Genomic DNA, 17,369 nt, shown 5'->3' with positions numbered 1-17,369 from the left:
TTGGGTTGGTGGGACTCTGTTGCAGTTAGTGATGGTTGGGTAGTTGGGATTCGGTTGCAGTTAGTGATAGTTGGGTAGGTGGAACTCTGTCGCAGTTAGTGATGGTTGGGTAGGTGGGACTCTGTGCAGTAAAGGATAGTTGGGTAGGTGGGACTCTGTTGCTGTTAGTGATGGTTGGGTAGGGGGGACTCTGCGCAGTTAGTGATAGTTGGGTAGGTGGGACTGTTGCAGTTAGTGATAGTTGGGTAGAGGGGACTGTTGCCGTTAGTGATAGTTGGGTAGGTGGGACTCTGTTGTAGTTAGTGATAGTTAGGGAGGTGGGACTGTGTTGCAGTTAGTGATAGTTGGGTAGTTGGCACTCTGTTGGAGTTAGTGATAGTTGGGGCGGTGGGACTCTATTGTAGTTAAAGATAGGGCCTCATTACGACCCTGGCGGAGGACCATGGTGCTATTAGCACCATGGTCCATGGCGCTAAGCTGCCAACTCCGCCATGGTGGTTGGCGGACTTACCGCCCCATCCCGACCTTGGCGGGGCGGTAAATCCCCATTCCCCATTTTACCCTTCCCCATTCCCATTCTTGCCCCATAGGGTATAATGGGAGTGGGGAAGGCGTTAATTACGCCACCGTAAATTACGGTGGCGTAATTAACAACAAGGTCCCTTAGCGCCATGGATTTTACCGCCTGCAAAAAGCAGGCGTTAAAATCGCCCTGGCGCTAAGGGATCTCGTAGTAAGGCGGAAGGGGTCGGCGCTGTTAGCGCCGGCGTAAACCCCTTTCCGCCAGGGTCGTAATGAGGCCCATAGTCAGGTAGATTAGACTCTGTGCAGTAAAGGATAGTTGGGGAGGTGGGACTCTGTTGCAGTTAGTGAAAGTTGGGTAGGTGGGACTCTGTGCAGTTAGTGATAGTTGGGTAGGTGGGACTGTTGCAGTTAGTGATAGTTGGGTAGGTGGGACTCTGTTGTAGTTAGTGATAGTTGAGGAGGTGGAACTCTGTGCAGTAAAGGATAGTTGGGGAGGTGGGATTCGGTTGCAGTTAGTGATAGTTGGATAGGTGGGACTCTGTGCAGTTACTGATATTTGGGTAGGTGGGACTGTTGCAGTTAGTGATAGTTGGGTAGGTGGGACTCTGCTGCAGTTAGTGATAGTTGGGTCGGTGGGACTCTGTGCAGTAAAGGATAGTTGGGAGGTGGGATTCTGTTGCAGTTAGTTATAGTTGGGTAGGTGGGAATCTGTGCAGTAATGGATAGTTGTGGAGGTGGGATTATGTTACAGTTAGTGATAGTTGGGTAGGTGGGACTCTGTGCAGTTACTGATAGTTGGGTAGATGTGACTGTTGCAGTTAGTGATAGTTGGGTAGGTGGGACTCTGTTGCAGTTATTGATAGTTGGGTAGATGGGACTTTGTTACAGTTAGTGATATTTGGGTAGGTGGGACTCTGTTGCAGTTAGTGATAGTTGGGTAGGTGGGACTCTGTTGTAGTTAGTAATAGTTGGGGAGGTGGGACTCTGTTGCAGTAAGCTATAGTTGGGTAGTTGGGACTCTGTTGCTGTTAGTGATAGTTGTGTAGGTGGGACTTTGTGCAGTAAAGGATAGTTGGGTAGGTGGGAGTCTGCTGCAGTTAGTGATAGTTGTGCAGGTGGGACTCTGTTGCAGTTAGTGATAGTTGGATAGTTGGGACTCTGTTGCTGTTAGTGATAGTTGTGTAGGTGGGACTTTGTGCAGTAAAGGATAGTTGGGTAGATGGGACTCTTCTGCAGTTAGTGATAGTTTTTTAGGTTGGACTCTGTGCGGTAACAGATAGTTGGGTAGTTGGGATTTGTTGCAGTCAGTGATAGTTGGGTAGGTGGGACTCTGTTGTAGTTATTGATAATTGGGTATTTGAGACTCTGTTGCAGTTAGTGACAGTTGGGTAGGTGGGACTCTGTTGCAGTTAGTGACAGTTGGGTAGGTGGTACACTGTTGCAGTTAGTGATAGTTGAGGAGGTGGAACTCTCCTGTAGTTATTGATTATTGAGTAGTTGGGACTCTGTTGCAGTTAGTGAAAGTTGGGTAGGTGGGACTCTTTTGCAGTTAGTGATGGTTGGGTAGGTGGGACTCTGCTGTACTTATTGATAATTGGCTAGTTGGGACTCTGTTGCAGTTAGTGATAGTTGGGTAGGTGGGACTCTTTTGCAGTTAGTGATGGTTGGGTAGGTTGGACTCTGTGCGGTAAAGGTCAGTTGGGTAGGTGGGACTCTGTTGCAGTTAGTGATAGTTGGGTAGGTGGGACTCTGTGTGGTAAAGGATAGTTGGGTAGGTGGGACTCTTGCATATAGTGATAGTTGGGTAGGTGGGACTCTTGCATATAGTGATAGTTGGGTAGGTGGGACTCTGATGCAGATAGATATAGTTGGGTAGGTGGGACTCTGTGTGGTAAAGGATAGTTGGGTAGGTGGGACTCTTGCATTTAGTGATAGTTGGGTAGGTGGGACTCTTGCATATAGTGATAGTTGCGTAGGTGATACTCTGTTGCAGTTAGTGATAGTTAGGTAGGTGGGACTCTGTGTGGTAAAGGATAGTTGGGTAGGTGGAGCTCTTACATTTAGTGATAGTTGGGTAGGTTGGAATCTGCTGCAGTTAGTGATAGTTGGGTAGGTTGGAATCTGTTGCTGTTAGTGATAGTTGGGTAGGTGGACTCTGCTGCAGTTAGTGATAGTTGGGTAGGTGGGACTCTGTGTGGTAAAGGATAGTTGGGTAGGTGGGACTCTTGCATTTAGTGATAGTTGGGTAGGTTGGAATCTGTTGCTGTTAGTGATAGTTGGGTAGGTGGACTCTGCTGCAGTTAGTGATAGTTGGGTAGGTTGAAATCTGCTGCAGTTAGTGATAGTTGGGTAGGTTGGAATCTGTTGCTGTTAGTGATAGTTGGGTAGGTGGACTCTGTGTGGTAAAGGATAGTTGGGTAGGTGGGACTCTGCTGCAGTTAGTGATAGTTGGGTAGGTTGGAATCTGCTGCAGTTAATGATAGTTGGGTAGGTTGGAATCTGTTGCTGTTAGTGAAATTGGGTAGGTGGACTCTGCTGCAGTTAGTGATAGTTGGGTAGGTGGGACTCTGTGTGGTAAAGGATAGTTGGGTAGGTGGGGCTCTTACATTTAGTGATAGTTGGGTAGGTTGGAATCTGCTGCAGTTAGTGATAGTTGGGTAGGTTGGAATCTGTTGCTGTTAGTGATAGTTGGGTAGGTGGACTCTGCTGCAGTTAGTGATAGTTGGGTAGGTGTGACTCTGTGTGGTAAAGGATAGTTGGGTAGGTGGGACTCTTGCATTTAGTGATAGTTGGGTAGTTTGGAATCTGTTGCTGTTAGTGATAGTTGGGTAGGTGGGACTCTGTTGCAGTTATTGATAATTGAGTAGGTGGGACTCTGTTGCAGTTAGTGATAGTTGGGGAGGTGGGACTCTGTTGCAGTTAGTGATGGTTGCATAGGTGGGACACTGTTGCAGTTAGTGATAGTTTGGTAGGTGGGACTCTGATGCAGTTAGTGATAGTTGGGTACGTGGGACTCTGTGTGGTAAAGGATAGTTGGGCAGGTGGGACTATGCTGCAGTTAGTGATGGATGCGTAGGTGGGACTCTGTTGCAGTTAGTGGTAATTGAATAGTTGGGACTCCGTTGCAGTTAGTGATAGACGTTTAAGTGGGACTCTGTGTGGTAAAGGATAGTTGGGTAGGTGGGACTCTATTGCAGTTAGTGATAGTTGGGTAGGCAAAACTCTGTTGCAGTTAGTGATAGTTGGGTAGGTGGGGTCTGTGTGTTAAAGGATAGTTCAGTAGGTGGGACTCTGTTGCAGTTAGTGATGGTTGGGTAGGTGGGACTCTGTTGCAGTTAGCGATAGTTGGGTAGGTGGGACTCTGTTGCAGTTAGTGATAATTGGGTAGGTGGGACTCTGTGAGGGAAAGCATAGTTGGGTAGGTGGGACTATGCTGCAGTTAGTGATAGTTGGGTAGGTGGACCTCTGTTGTAGTAAGTGATAGTTGGGTAGGTTGGAATCTGTTGCTGTTAGTGATAGTTGGGTAGGTGGACTCTGCTGCAGTTAGTGATAGTTGGGTAGGTGGGACTCTGTGTGGTAAAGGATAGTTGGGTAGGTGGGACTCTTGCATTTAGTGATAGTTGGGTAGTTTGGAATCTGTTGCTGTTAGTGATAGTTGGGTAGGTGGGACTCTGTTGCAGTTATTGATAATTGAGTAGGTGGGACTCTGTTGCAGTTAGTGATAGTTGGGGAGGTGGGACTCTGATGCAGTTAGTGATAGTTGGGTAGGTGGGACTCGGTTGTAGTTAGTGACAGTTGGGGAGGTGGGACTCTGTTGCAGTTAGTGATAGTTGGGTAGGTGGGACTCTGTGAGCAAAGGATAGTTGGGTTGGTGGGACTCTGTTGCAGTTAGTGATGGTTGGGTAGTTGGGATTCGGTTGCAGTTAGTGATAGTTGGGTAGGTGGGACTGTTGCAGTTAGTGATAGTTGGGTAGGTGGGACTCTGTTGTAGTTAGTGATAGTTGGGGAGGTGGAACTCTGTGCAGTAAAGGATAGTTGGGGAGGTGGGATTCGGTTGCAGTTAGTGATAGTTGGATAGGTGGGACTCTGTGCAGTTACTGATATTTGGGTAGGTGGGACTGTTGCAGTTAGTGATAGTTGGGTAGGTGGGACTCTGCTGCAGTTAGTGATAGTTGGGTCGGTGGGACTCTGTGCAGTAAAGGATAGTTGGGAGGTGGGATTCTGTTGCAGTTAGTTATAGTTGGGTAGGTGGGAATCTGTGCAGTAATGGATAGTTGTGGAGGTGGGATTATGTTACAGTTAGTGATAGTTGGGTAGGTGGGACTCTGTGCAGTTACTGATAGTTGGGTAGATGTGACTGTTGCAGTTAGTGATAGTTGGGTAGGTGGGACTCTGTTGCAGTTATTGATAGTTGGGTAGATGGGACTTTGTTACAGTTAGTGATATTTGGGTAGGTGGGACTCTGTTGCAGTTAGTGATAGTTGGGTAGGTGGGACTCTGTTGTAGTTAGTAATAGTTGGGGAGGTGGGACTCTGTTGCAGTAAGCTATAGTTGGGTAGTTGGGACTCTGTTGCTGTTAGTGATAGTTGTGTAGGTGGGACTTTGTGCAGTAAAGGATAGTTGGGTAGGTGGGAGTCTGCTGCAGTTAGTGATAGTTGTGCAGGTGGGACTCTGCTGCAGTTAGTGATAGTTGGAAAGTTGGGACTCTGTTGCTGTTAGTGATAGTTGTGTAGGTGGGACTTTGTGCAGTAAAGGATAGTTGGGTAGGTGGGACTCTTCTGCAGTTATTGATAGTTTTTTAGGTGGGACTCTGTGCGGTAACAGATAGTTGGGTAGTTGGGACTCTGTTGCAGTCAGTGATAGTTGGGTAGGTGGGACTCTGTTGTAGTAATTGATAATTGGGTATTTGGGACTCTGTTGCAGTTAGTGACAGTTGGGTAGGTGGGACTCTGTTGCAGTTAGTGACAGTTGGGTAGGTGGTACACTGTTGCAGTTAGTGATAGTTGGGTAGGTGGGACTCTTTTGCAGTTAGTGATGGTTGGGTAGGTTGGACTCTGTGCGGTAAAGGACAGTTGGGTAGGTGGGACTCTGTTGCAGTTAGTGATAGTTGGGTAGGTGGGACTCTGTGTGGTAAAGGATAGTTGGGTAGGTGGGACTCTTGCATATAGTGATAGTTGGGTAGGTGGGACTCTTGCATATAGTGATAGTTGGGTAGGTGGGACTCTGATGCAGTTAGTGATAGTTGGGTAGGTGGGACTCTGTGTGGTAAAGGATAGTTGGGTAGGTGGTACTCTTGCATTTAGTGATAGTTGGGTAGGTGGGACTCTTGCATATAGTGATAGTTGGGTAGGTGAGACTCTGTTGCAGTTAGTGATAGTTGGGTAGGTGGGACTCTTACATTTAGTGATAGTTGAGTAGGTTGGAATCTGCTGCAGTTAGTGATAGTTGGGTAGGTTGGAATCTGTTGCTGTTAGTGATAGTTGGGTAGGTGGACTCTGCTGCAGTTAGTGAAAGTTGGGTAGGTGGGACTCTTTTGCAGTTAGTGATGGTTGGGTAGGTGGGACTCTGCTGTACTTATTGATAATTGGCTAGTTGGGACTCTGTTGCAGTTAGTGATAGTTGGTTAGGTGGGACTCTGCTGTACTTATTGATAATTGGCTAGTTGGGACTCTGTTGCAGTTAGTGATAGTTGGGTAGGTGGGACTCTTTTGCAGTTAGTGATGGTTGGGTAGGTTGGACTCTGTGCGGTAAAGGACAGTTGGGTAGGTGGGACTCTGTTGCAGTTAGTGATAGTTGGGTAGGTGGGACTCTGTGTGGTAAAGGATAGTTGGGTAGGTGGGACTCTTGCATATAGTGATAGTTGTGTAGGTGGGACTCTTGCATATAGTGATAGTTGGGTAGGTGGGACTCTGATGCAGTTAGTGATAGTTGGGTAGGTGGGACTCTGTGTGGTAAAGGATAGTTGGGTAGGTGGGACTCTTGCATTTAGTGATAGTTGGGTAGGTGGGACTCTTGCATATAGTGATAGTTGGGTAGGTGAGACTCTGTTGCAGTTAGTGATAGTTGGGTAGGTGGGACTCTTACATTTAGTGATAGTTGAGTAGGTTGGAATCTGCTGCAGTTAGTGATAGTTGGGTAGGTTGGAATCTGTTGCTGTTAGTGATAGTTGGGTAGGTGGACTCTGCTGCAGTTAGTGATAGTTGGGTAGGTGGGACTCTGTGTGGTAAAGGATAGTTGGGTAGATGGGACTCTTACATTTAGTGATAGTTGGGTAGGTTGGAATCTGTTGCTGTTAGTGATAGTTGGGTAGGTGGACTCTGTGCAGTTAGTGATAGTTGGGCAGGTTGAAATCTGCTGCAGTTAGTGATAGTTGGGTAGGTTGGAATCTGTTGCTGTTAGTGATAGTTGGGTAGGTGGACTCTGTGTGGTAAAGGATAGTTGGGTAGGTGGGACTCTGCTGCAGTTAGTGATAGTTGGGTAGGTTGGAATCTGCTGCAGTTAATGATAGTTGGGTAGGTTGGAATCTGTTGCTGTTAGTGATAGTTGGGTAGGTGGACTCTGCTGCAGTTAGTGATAGTTGGGTAGGTGGGACTCTGTGTAGTAAAGGATAGTTGGGTAGGTGGGGCTCTTGCATTTAGTGATAGTTGGGTAGGTTGGAATCTGCTGCAGTTAGTGATAGTTGGGTAGGTTGGAATCTGTTGCTGTTAGTGATAGTTGGGTAGGTGGACTCTGCTGCAGTTAGTGATAGTTGGGTAGGTGGGACTCTGTGTGGTAAAGGATAGTTGGGTAGGTGGGACTCTTGCATTTAGTGATAGTTGGGTAGGTTGGAATCTGTTGCTGTTAGTGATAGTTGGGTAGGTGGGACTCTGTTGCAGTTATTGATAATTGAGTAGGTGGGACTCTGTTGCAGTTAGTGATAGTTGGGGAGGTGGGACTCTGTTGCAGTTAGTGATGGTTGCATAGGTGGGACACTGTTGCAGTTAGTGATAGTTTGGTAGGTGGGACTCTGATGCAGTTAGTGATAATTGGGTACATGGGACTCTGTGTGGTAAAGGATAGTTGGGCAGGTGGGACTATGCTGCAGTTAGTGATGGATGCGTAGGTGGGACTCTGTTGCAGTTAGTGGTAATTGAATAGGTGGGACTCCGTTGCAGTTAGTGATAGACGTTTAAGTGGGACTCTGTGTGGTAAAGGATAGTTGGGTAGGTGGGACTCTATTGCAGTTAGTGATAGTTGGGTAGGCAAAACTCTGTTGCAGTTAGTGATAGTTGGGTAGGTGGGGTCTGTGTGTTAAAGGATAGTTCAGTAGGTGGGACTCTGTTGCAGTTAGTGATGGTTGGGTAGGTGGGACTCTGTTGCAGTTAGCGATAGTTGGGTAGGTGGGACTCTGTTGCAGTTAGTGATAATTGGGTAGGTGGGACTCTGTGAGGGAAAGGATAGTTGGGTAGGTGGGACTCTGCTGCAGTTAGTGATAGTTGGGTCGGTGGGACTCTGTGCAGTAAAGGATAGTTGGGAGGTGGGATTCTGTTGCAGTTAGTTATAGTTGGGTAGGTGGGAATCTGTGCAGTAATGGATAGTTGTGGAGGTGGGATTATGTTACAGTTAGTGATAGTTGGGTAGGTGGGACTCTGTGCAGTTACTGATAGTTGGTAGATGTGACTGTTGCAGTTAGTGATAGTTGGGTAGGTGGGACTCTGTTGCAGTTATTGATAGTTGGGTAGATGGGACTTTGTTACAGTTAGTGATATTTGGGTAGGTGGGACTCTGTTGCAGTTAGTGATAGTTGGGTAGGTGGGACTCTGTTGTAGTTAGTAATAGTTGGGGAGGTGGGACTCTGTTGCAGTAAGCTATAGTTGGGTAGTTGGGACTCTGTTGCTGTTAGTGATAGTTGTGTAGGTGGGACTTTGTGCAGTAAAGGATAGTTGGGTAGGTGGGAGTCTGCTGCAGTTAGTGATAGTTGTGCAGGTGGGACTCTGCTGCAGTTAGTGATAGTTGGAAAATTGGGACTCTGTTGCTGTTAGTGATAGTTGTGTAGGTGGGACTTTGTGCAGTAAAGGATAGTTGGGTAGGTGGGACTCTTCTGCAGTTATTGATAGTTTTTTAGGTGGGACTCTGTGCGGTAACAGAAAGTTGGGTATTTGGGACTCTGTTGCAGTTAGTGACAGTTGGGTAGGTGGGACTCTGTTGCAGTTAGTGACAGTTGGGTAGGTGGTACACTGTTGCAGTTAGTGATAGTTGGGTAGGTGGGACTCTTTTGCAGTTAGTGATGGTTGGGTAGGTTGGACTCTGTGCGGTAAAGGACAGTTGGGTAGGTGGGACTCTGTTGCAGTTAGTGATAGTTGGGTAGGTGGGACTCTGTGTGGTAAAGGATAGTTGGGTAGGTGGGACTCTTGCATATAGTGATAGTTGGGTAGGTGGGACTCTTGCATATAGTGATAGTTGGGTAGGTGGGACTCTGATGCAGTTAGTGATAGTTGGGTAGGTGGGACTCTGTGTGGTAAAGGATAGTTGGGTAGGTGGTACTCTTGCATTTAGTGATAGTTGGGTAGGTGGGACTCTTGCATATAGTGATAGTTGGGTAGGTGAGACTCTGTTGCAGTTAGTGATAGTTGGGTAGGTGGGACTCTTACATTTAGTGATAGTTGAGTAGGTTGGAATCTGCTGCAGTTAGTGATAGTTGGGTAGGTTGGAATCTGTTGCTGTTAGTGATAGTTGGGTAGGTGGACTCTGCTGCAGTTAGTGAAAGTTGGGTAGGTGGGACTCTTTTGCAGTTAGTGATGGTTGGGTAGGTGGGACTCTGCTGTACTTATTGATAATTGGCTAGTTGGGACTCTGTTGCAGTTAGTGATAGTTGGTTAGGTGGGACTCTGCTGTACTTATTGATAATTGGCTAGTTGGGACTCTGTTGCAGTTAGTGATAGTTGGGTAGGTGGGACTCTTTTGCAGTTAGTGATGGTTGGGTAGGTTGGACTCTGTGCGGTAAAGGACAGTTGGGTAGGTGGGACTCTGTTGCAGTTAGTGATAGTTGGGTAGGTGGGACTCTGTGTGGTAAAGGATAGTTGGGTAGGTGGGACTCTTGCATATAGTGATAGTTGGGTAGGTGGGACTCTTGCATATAGTGATAGTTGGGTAGGTGGGACTCTGATGCAGTTAGTGATAGTTGGGTAGGTGGGACTCTGTGTGGTAAAGGATAGTTGGGTAGGTGGTACTCTTGCATTTAGTGATAGTTGGGTAGGTGGGACTCTTGCATATAGTGATAGTTGGGTAGGTGAGACTCTGTTGCAGTTAGTGATAGTTGGGTAGGTGGGACTCTTACATTTAGTGATAGTTGAGTAGGTTGGAATCTGCTGCAGTTAGTGATAGTTGGGTAGGTTGGAATCTGTTGCTGTTAGTGATAGTTGGGTAGGTGGACTCTGCTGCAGTTAGTGAAAGTTGGGTAGGTGGGACTCTTTTGCAGTTAGTGATGGTTGGGTAGGTGGGACTCTGCTGTACTTATTGATAATTGGCTAGTTGGGACTCTGTTGCAGTTAGTGATAGTTGGTTAGGTGGGACTCTGCTGTACTTATTGATAATTGGCTAGTTGGGACTCTGTTGCAGTTAGTGATAGTTGGGTAGGTGGGACTCTTTTGCAGTTAGTGATGGTTGGGTAGGTTGGACTCTGTGCGGTAAAGGACAGTTGGGTAGGTGGGACTCTGTTGCAGTTAGTGATAGTTGGGTAGGTGGGACTCTGTGTGGTAAAGGATAGTTGGGTAGGTGGGACTCTTGCATATAGTGATAGTTGTGTAGGTGGGACTCTTGCATATAGTGATAGTTGGGTAGGTGGGACTCTGATGCAGTTAGTGATAGTTGGGTAGGTGGGACTCTGTGTGGTAAAGGATAGTTGGGTAGGTGGGACTCTTGCATTTAGTGATAGTTGGGTAGGTGGGACTCTTGCATATAGTGATAGTTGGGTAGGTGAGACTCTGTTGCAGTTAGTGATAGTTGGGTAGGTGGGACTCTTACATTTAGTGATAGTTGAGTAGGTTGGAATCTGCTGCAGTTAGTGATAGTTGGGTAGGTTGGAATCTGTTGCTGTTAGTGATAGTTGGGTAGGTGGACTCTGCTGCAGTTAGTGATAGTTGGGTAGGTGGGACTCTGTGTGGTAAAGGATAGTTGGGTAGATGGGACTCTTACATTTAGTGATAGTTGGGTAGGTTGGAATCTGTTGCTGTTAGTGATAGTTGGGTAGGTGGACTCTGCTGCAGTTAGTGATAGTTGGGCAGGTTGAAATCTGCTGCAGTTAGTGATAGTTGGGTAGGTTGGAATCTGTTGCTGTTAGTGATAGTTGGGTAGGTGGACTCTGTGTGGTAAAGGATAGTTGGGTAGGTGGGACTCTGCTGCAGTTAGTGATAGTTGGGTAGGTTGGAATCTGCTGCAGTTAATGATAGTTGGGTAGGTTGGAATCTGTTGCTGTTAGTGATAGTTGGGTAGGTGGACTCTGCTGCAGTTAGTGATAGTTGGGTAGGTGGGACTCTGTGTAGTAAAGGATAGTTGGGTAGGTGGGGCTCTTACATTTAGTGATAGTTGGGTAGGTTGGAATCTGCTGCAGTTAGTGATAGTTGGGTAGGTTGGAATCTGTTGCTGTTAGTGATAGTTGGGTAGGTGGACTCTGCTGCAGTTAGTGATAGTTGGGTAGGTGGGACTCTGTGTGGTAAAGGATAGTTGGGTAGGTGGGACTCTTGCATTTAGTGATAGTTGGGTAGGTTGGAATCTGTTGCTGTTAGTGATAGTTGGGTAGGTGGGACTCTGTTGCAGTTATTGATAATTGAGTAGGTGGGACTCTGTTGCAGTTAGTGATAGTTGGGGAGGTGGGACTCTGTTGCAGTTAGTGATGGTTGCATAGGTGGGACACTGTTGCAGTTAGTGATAGTTTGGTAGGTGGGACTCTGATGCAGTTAGTGATAATTGGGTACATGGGACGCTGTGTGGTAAAGGATAGTTGGGCAGGTGGGACTATGCTGCAGTTAGTGATGGATGCGTAGGTGGGACTCTGTTGCAGTTAGTGGTAATTGAATAGGTGGGACTCCGTTGCAGTTAGTGATAGACGTTTAAGTGGGACTCTGTGTGGTAAAGGATAGTTGGGTAGGTGGGACTCTATTGCAGTTAGTGATAGTTGGGTAGGCAAAACTCTGTTGCAGTTAGTGATAGTTGGGTAGGTGGGGTCTGTGTGTTAAAGGATAGTTCAGTAGGTGGGACTCTGTTGCAGTTAGTGATGGTTGGGTAGGTGGGACTCTGTTGCAGTTAGCGATAGTTGGGTAGGTGGGACTCTGTTGCAGTTAGTGATAATTGGGTAGGTTTAACTCTGTGAGGGAAAGGATAGTTGGGTAGGTGGGACTATGCTGCAGTTAGTGATAGTTGGGTAGGTGGACCTCTGTTGTAGTAAGTGATAGTTGAGTAGGTGGGGCTCTGTTTCAGTTAGTGATAGTTGGTTAGGTGTCACTCTGTTGTAGTAAGTGATAGTTGTGCAGGTGGGACTCTGTTGCATTTAGTGATAGTTGGGTAGGTGGGACTGTTGCAGTTAGTGATAGTTGGGTAGGTGGGACTCGGTTGTAGTTAGTGATAGTTGGGGAGGTGGAACTCTGTGCAGTAAAGGATAGTTGGGGAGGTGGGATTCGGTTGCAGTTAGTGATAGTTGGATAGGTGGGACTCTGTGCAGTTACTGATATTTGGGTAGGTGGGACTGTTGCAGTTAGTGATAGTTGGGTAGGTGGGACTCTGCTGCAGTTAGTGATGGTTGGGTAGTTGGGATTCGGTTGCAGTTAGTGATAGTTGGGTAGGTGGGACTGTTGCAGTTAGTGATAGTTGGGTAGGTGGGACTCTGTTGTAGTTAGTGATAGTTGGGGAGGTGGAACTCTGTGCAGTAAAGGATAGTTGGGGAGGTGGGATTCGGTTGCAGTTAGTGATAGTTGGATAGGTGGGACTCTGTGCAGTTACTGATATTTGGGTAGGTGGGACTGTTGCAGTTAGTGATAGTTGGGTAGGTGGGACTCTGCTGCAGTTAGTGATAGTTGGGTCGGTGGGACTCTGTGCAGTAAAGGATAGTTGGGAGGTGGGATTCTGTTGCAGTTAGTTATAGTTGGGTAGGTGGGAATCTGTGCAGTAATGGATAGTTGTGGAGGTGGGATTATGTTACAGTTAGTGATAGTTGGGTAGGTGGGACTCTGTGCAGTTACTGATAGTTGGGTAGATGTGACTGTTGCAGTTAGTGATAGTTGGGTAGGTGGGACTCTGTTGCAGTTATTGATAGTTGGGTAGATGGGACTTTGTTACAGTTAGTGATATTTGGGTAGGTGGGACTCTGTTGCAGTTAGTGATAGTTGGGTAGGTGGGACTCTGTTGTAGTTAGTAATAGTTGGGGAGGTGGGACTCTGTTGCAGTAAGCTATAGTTGGGTAGTTGGGACTCTGTTGCTGTTAGTGATAGTTGTGTAGGTGGGACTTTGTGCAGTAAAGGATAGTTGGGTAGGTGGGAGTCTGCTGCAGTTAGTGATAGTTGTGCAGGTGGGACTCTGCTGCAGTTAGTGATAGTTGGATAGTTGGGACTCTGTTGCTGTTAGTGATAGTTGTGTAGGTGGGACTTTGTGCAGTAAAGGATAGTTGGGTAGGTGGGAGTCTGCTGCAGTTAGTGATAGTTGTGCAGGTGGGACTCTGCTGCAGTTAGTGATAGTTGGATAGTTGGGACTCTGTTGCTGTTAGTGATAGTTGTGTAGGTGGGACTTTGTGCAGTAAAGGATAGTTGGGTAGGTGGGAGTCTGCTGCAGTTAGTGATAGTTGTGCAGGTGGGACTCTGCTGCAGTTAGTGATAGTTGGATAGTTGGGACTCTGTTGCTGTTAGTGATAGTTGTGTAGGTGGGACTTTGTGCAGTAAAGGATAGTTGGGTAGGTGGGACTCTTCTGCAGTTAGTGATAGTTTTTTAGGTGGGACTCTGTTGCAGTTAGTGACAGTTGGGTAGGTGGTACACTGTTGCAGTTAGTGATAGTTGGGTAGGTGGGACTCTGTTGCAGTTAGTGACAGTTGGGTAGGTGGTACACTGTTGCAGTTAGTGATAGTTGGGTAGGTGGGACTCTTTTGCAGTTAGTGATGGTTGGGTAGGTTGGACTCTGTGCGGTAAAGGACAGTTGGGTAGGTGGGACTCTGTTGCAGTTAGTGATAGTTGGGTAGGTGGGACTCTGTGTGGTAAAGGATAGTTGGGTAGGTGGGACTCTTGCATATAGTGATAGTTGGGTAGGTGGGACTCTTGCATATAGTGATAGTTGGGTAGGTGGGACTCTGATGCAGTTAGTGATAGTTGGGTAGGTGGGACTCTGTGGTAGAGGATAGTTGGGTAGGTGGGACTCTTGCATTTAGTGATAGTTGGGTAGGTGGGACTCTTGCATATAGTGATAGTTGGGTAGGTGAGACTCTGTTGCAGTTAGTGATAGTTGGGTAGGTGGGACTCTTACATTTAGTGATAGTTGAGTAGGTTGGAATCTGCTGCAGTTAGTGATAGTTGGGTAGGTTGGAATCAGTTGCTGTTAGTGATAGTTGGGTAGGTGGACTCTGCTGCAGTTAGTGATAGTTGGGTAGGTGGGACTCTGTGTGGTAAAGGATAGTTGGGTAGGTGGGGCTCTTACATTTAGTGATAGTTGGGTAGGTTGGAATCTGCTGCAGTTAGTGATAGTTGGGTAGGTTGGAATCTGTTGCTGTTAGTGATAATTGGGTAGGTGGACTCTGCTGCAGTTAGTGATAGTTGGGTAGGTGGGACTCTGTGTGGTAAAGGATAGTTGGGTAGGTGGGACTCTTGCATTTAGTGATAGTTGGGTAGGTTGGAATCTGTTGCTGTTAGTGATAGTTGGGTAGGTGGACTCTGCTGCAGTTAGTGATAGTTGGGTAGGTGGGACTGTTGCAGTTAGTGATAGTTGGGTAGGTGGGACTCTTGTAGTTAGTGATAGTTGGGGAGGTGGGACTCTGTTGCAGTTAATGATAGTTGGGTAGGTGGGACTCTGATGCAGTTAGTGATAGTTGGGTAGGTGGGACTCTTGCATTTAGTGATAGTGTTACACCGCTCCCCGCACGAGCTGCGACTCTTCCTACAAAGACACGCCCCCCCACGTCTCTAGCCTCTTCCCATCCAGCACCCAAACACACACGTCCCGACAGGGGTACCTCATTACCTTATCTGGTGTCACGCTATGGGGCACGACGTGGCATGCTTGGCAGGACTGGGGTTTATCGCCCTTCATGTGTGTGGCAAACGAACTGGCGACTCCATCACAGATACGCACGAAGAACTGCGCGACCCAGCGCAGCCCGGAACACGTGACTCGTTGCCTAGCAACTCTCAACGCTTGGGTATACGTGTCACGTGATAATGGTCACGTGGTTCCTTTCCATGGTTAAAAGGAGCCCGGTTACGGAAAACGTTGCTTCACAGCTGTTCTCTCTGGATCACGTGTTGCTTGCGCTTCGTTTTCAAGTCTCCTTGCTTCGCCAGGCCCCTGCTCTGTCTAACGGACTGCTCAGTGCCTAACCCTTGTCTGCTTTGTCTACCTTGGAACTGGTATTGGTTGATGAACTATTTTGCCCAACGGATTGCTCGTGTCTCACCCCTCTCTGCCTTGGAACTTGGAACCATCAACGCCGACCTACGCTTTGCCTACGGACTGCCTCGTGTCTCACCCCTCTCTGCCTTGGAATTTGGATCCATCAACGCCGACCTACGCTTTGCCTACGGACTGCCTTGTGTCTATCCCCTTGGACACACTTCTGCTACTCGCTACCTTTCTTGTTACGAAGACCCCGTCCTGGGTGGTCACCTGCCTGTCTCTGTCGCCACGTCTGTCCCCCCCTGGTAACGCTTGCCTCCGACTCCCTGGGACTACGTTCCAGCATACACAACGCTCCAGCATACACAACGCTCCAGCATACACAGGTATATCGTGTCTTGGTTGTTTTTACGAGATTTTGCATATTGAACAGTTACATAACCTTATACCTTCCTTTACAGCGCTCCAGGGGTTTTTCCGGTTGTTCCTGAGTCCTGGCTCCACGGACTACCTTCTTTGGTCCTAAGCATCACTCTGCCGGTATTCTTGTGGTTGTCAGTCTGATACTTGGGAACAGAGGGATAGCCCATACTCTGCACGACCAACAGCTGCGTAACAGATAGTTGGGTAGGTGGGACTCTTGCATATAGTGATAGTTGGGTAGGTGAGACTCTGTTGCAGTTAGTGATAGTTGGGTAGGTGGGACTCTGTTGCAGTTATTGATAGTTGGGTAGATGGGACTTTGTTACAGTGAGTGATATTTGGGTAGGTGGGACTCTGTTGCAGTTAGTGATAGTTGGGTAGGTGGGACTCTGTTGTAGTTAGTAATAGTTGGGGAGGTGGGACTCTGTTGCAGTAAGCTATAGTTGAGTAGTTGGGACTCTGTTGCTGTTAGTGATAGTTGTGTAGGTGGGACTTTGTGCAGTAAAGGATAGTTGGGTAGGTGGGAGTCTGCTGCAGTTAGTGATAGTTGTGCAGGTGGGACTCTGCTGCAGTTAGTGATAGTTGGATAGTTGGGACTCTGTTGCTGTTAGTGATAGTTGTGTAGGTGGGACTTTGTGCAGTAAAGGATAGTTGGGTAGGTGGGACTCTTCTGCAGTTAGTGATAGTTTTTTAGGTGGGACTCTGTGCGGTAACAGATAGTTGGGTAGTTGGGACTCTGTTGCAGTCAGTGATAGTTGGGTAGGTGGGACTCTGTTGTAGTTATTGATAATTGGGTATTTGGGACTCTGTTGCAGTTAGTGACAGTTGGGTAGGTGGGACTCTGTTGCAGTTAGTGACAGTTGGGTAGGTGGTTCACTGTTGCAGTAAGTGATAGTTGGGTAGGTGGGACTCTTTTGCTGTTAGTGATGGTTGGGTAGGTTGGACTCTGTGCGGTAAAGGACAGTTGGGTAGGTGGGACTCTGTTGCAGTTAGTGATAGTTGGGTAGGTGGGACTCTGTGTGGTAAAGGATAGTTGGGTAGGTGGGACTCTTGCATATAGTGATAGTTGGGTAGGTGGGACTCTTGCATATAGTGATAGTTGGGTAGGTGGGACTCTGATGCAGTTAGTGATAGTTGGGTAGGTGGGACTCTGTGTGGTAAAGGATAGTTGGGTAGGTGGGACTCTTGCATTTAGTGATAGTTGGGTAGGTGGGACTCTTGCATATAGTGATAGTTGGGTAGGTGAGACTCTGTTGCAGTTAGTGATAGTTGGGTAGGTGGGACTCTTACATTTAGTGATAGTTGAGTAGGTTGGAATCTGCTGCAGTTAGTGATAGTTGGGTAGGTTGGAATCTGTTGCTGTTAGTGATAGTTGGGTAGGTGGACTCTGCTGCAGTTAGTGATAGTTGGGTAGGTGGGACTCTGTGTGGTAAAGGATAGTTGGGTAGGTGGGGCTCTTACATTTAGTGATAGTTGGGTAGGTTGGAATCTGCTGCAGTTAGTGATAGTTGGGTAGGTTGGAATCTGTTGCTGTTAGTGATAATTGGGTAGGTGGACTCTGCTGCAGTTAGTGATAGTTGGGTAGGTGGGACTCTGTGTGGTAAAGGATAGTTGGGTAGGTGGGACTCTTGCATTTAGTGATAGTTGGGTAGGTTGGAATCTGTTGCTGTTAGTGATAGTTGGGTAGGTGGGACTCTGTTGCAGTTATTGTTAATTGAGTAGGTGGCACTCTGTTGCAGTTAGTGATAGTTGGGGAGGTGTGACTCTGTTGCAGTTAGTGATGGTTGCATAGGTGGGACACTGTTGCAGTTAGTGATAGTTTGGTAGGTGGGACTCTGATGCAGTTAGTGATAGTTGG

Source organism: Ambystoma mexicanum, chromosome 10 (assembly GCF_040938575.1).
Source record: "Ambystoma mexicanum isolate Mex_15411 chromosome 10, UKY_AmexF1_1, whole genome shotgun sequence".
Taxonomy (NCBI): Eukaryota; Metazoa; Chordata; class Amphibia; order Caudata; family Ambystomatidae; genus Ambystoma; species Ambystoma mexicanum.
The sequence above is the reverse complement of the archived record's forward strand: the minus strand, read 5'-3'. Positions refer to the sequence as shown.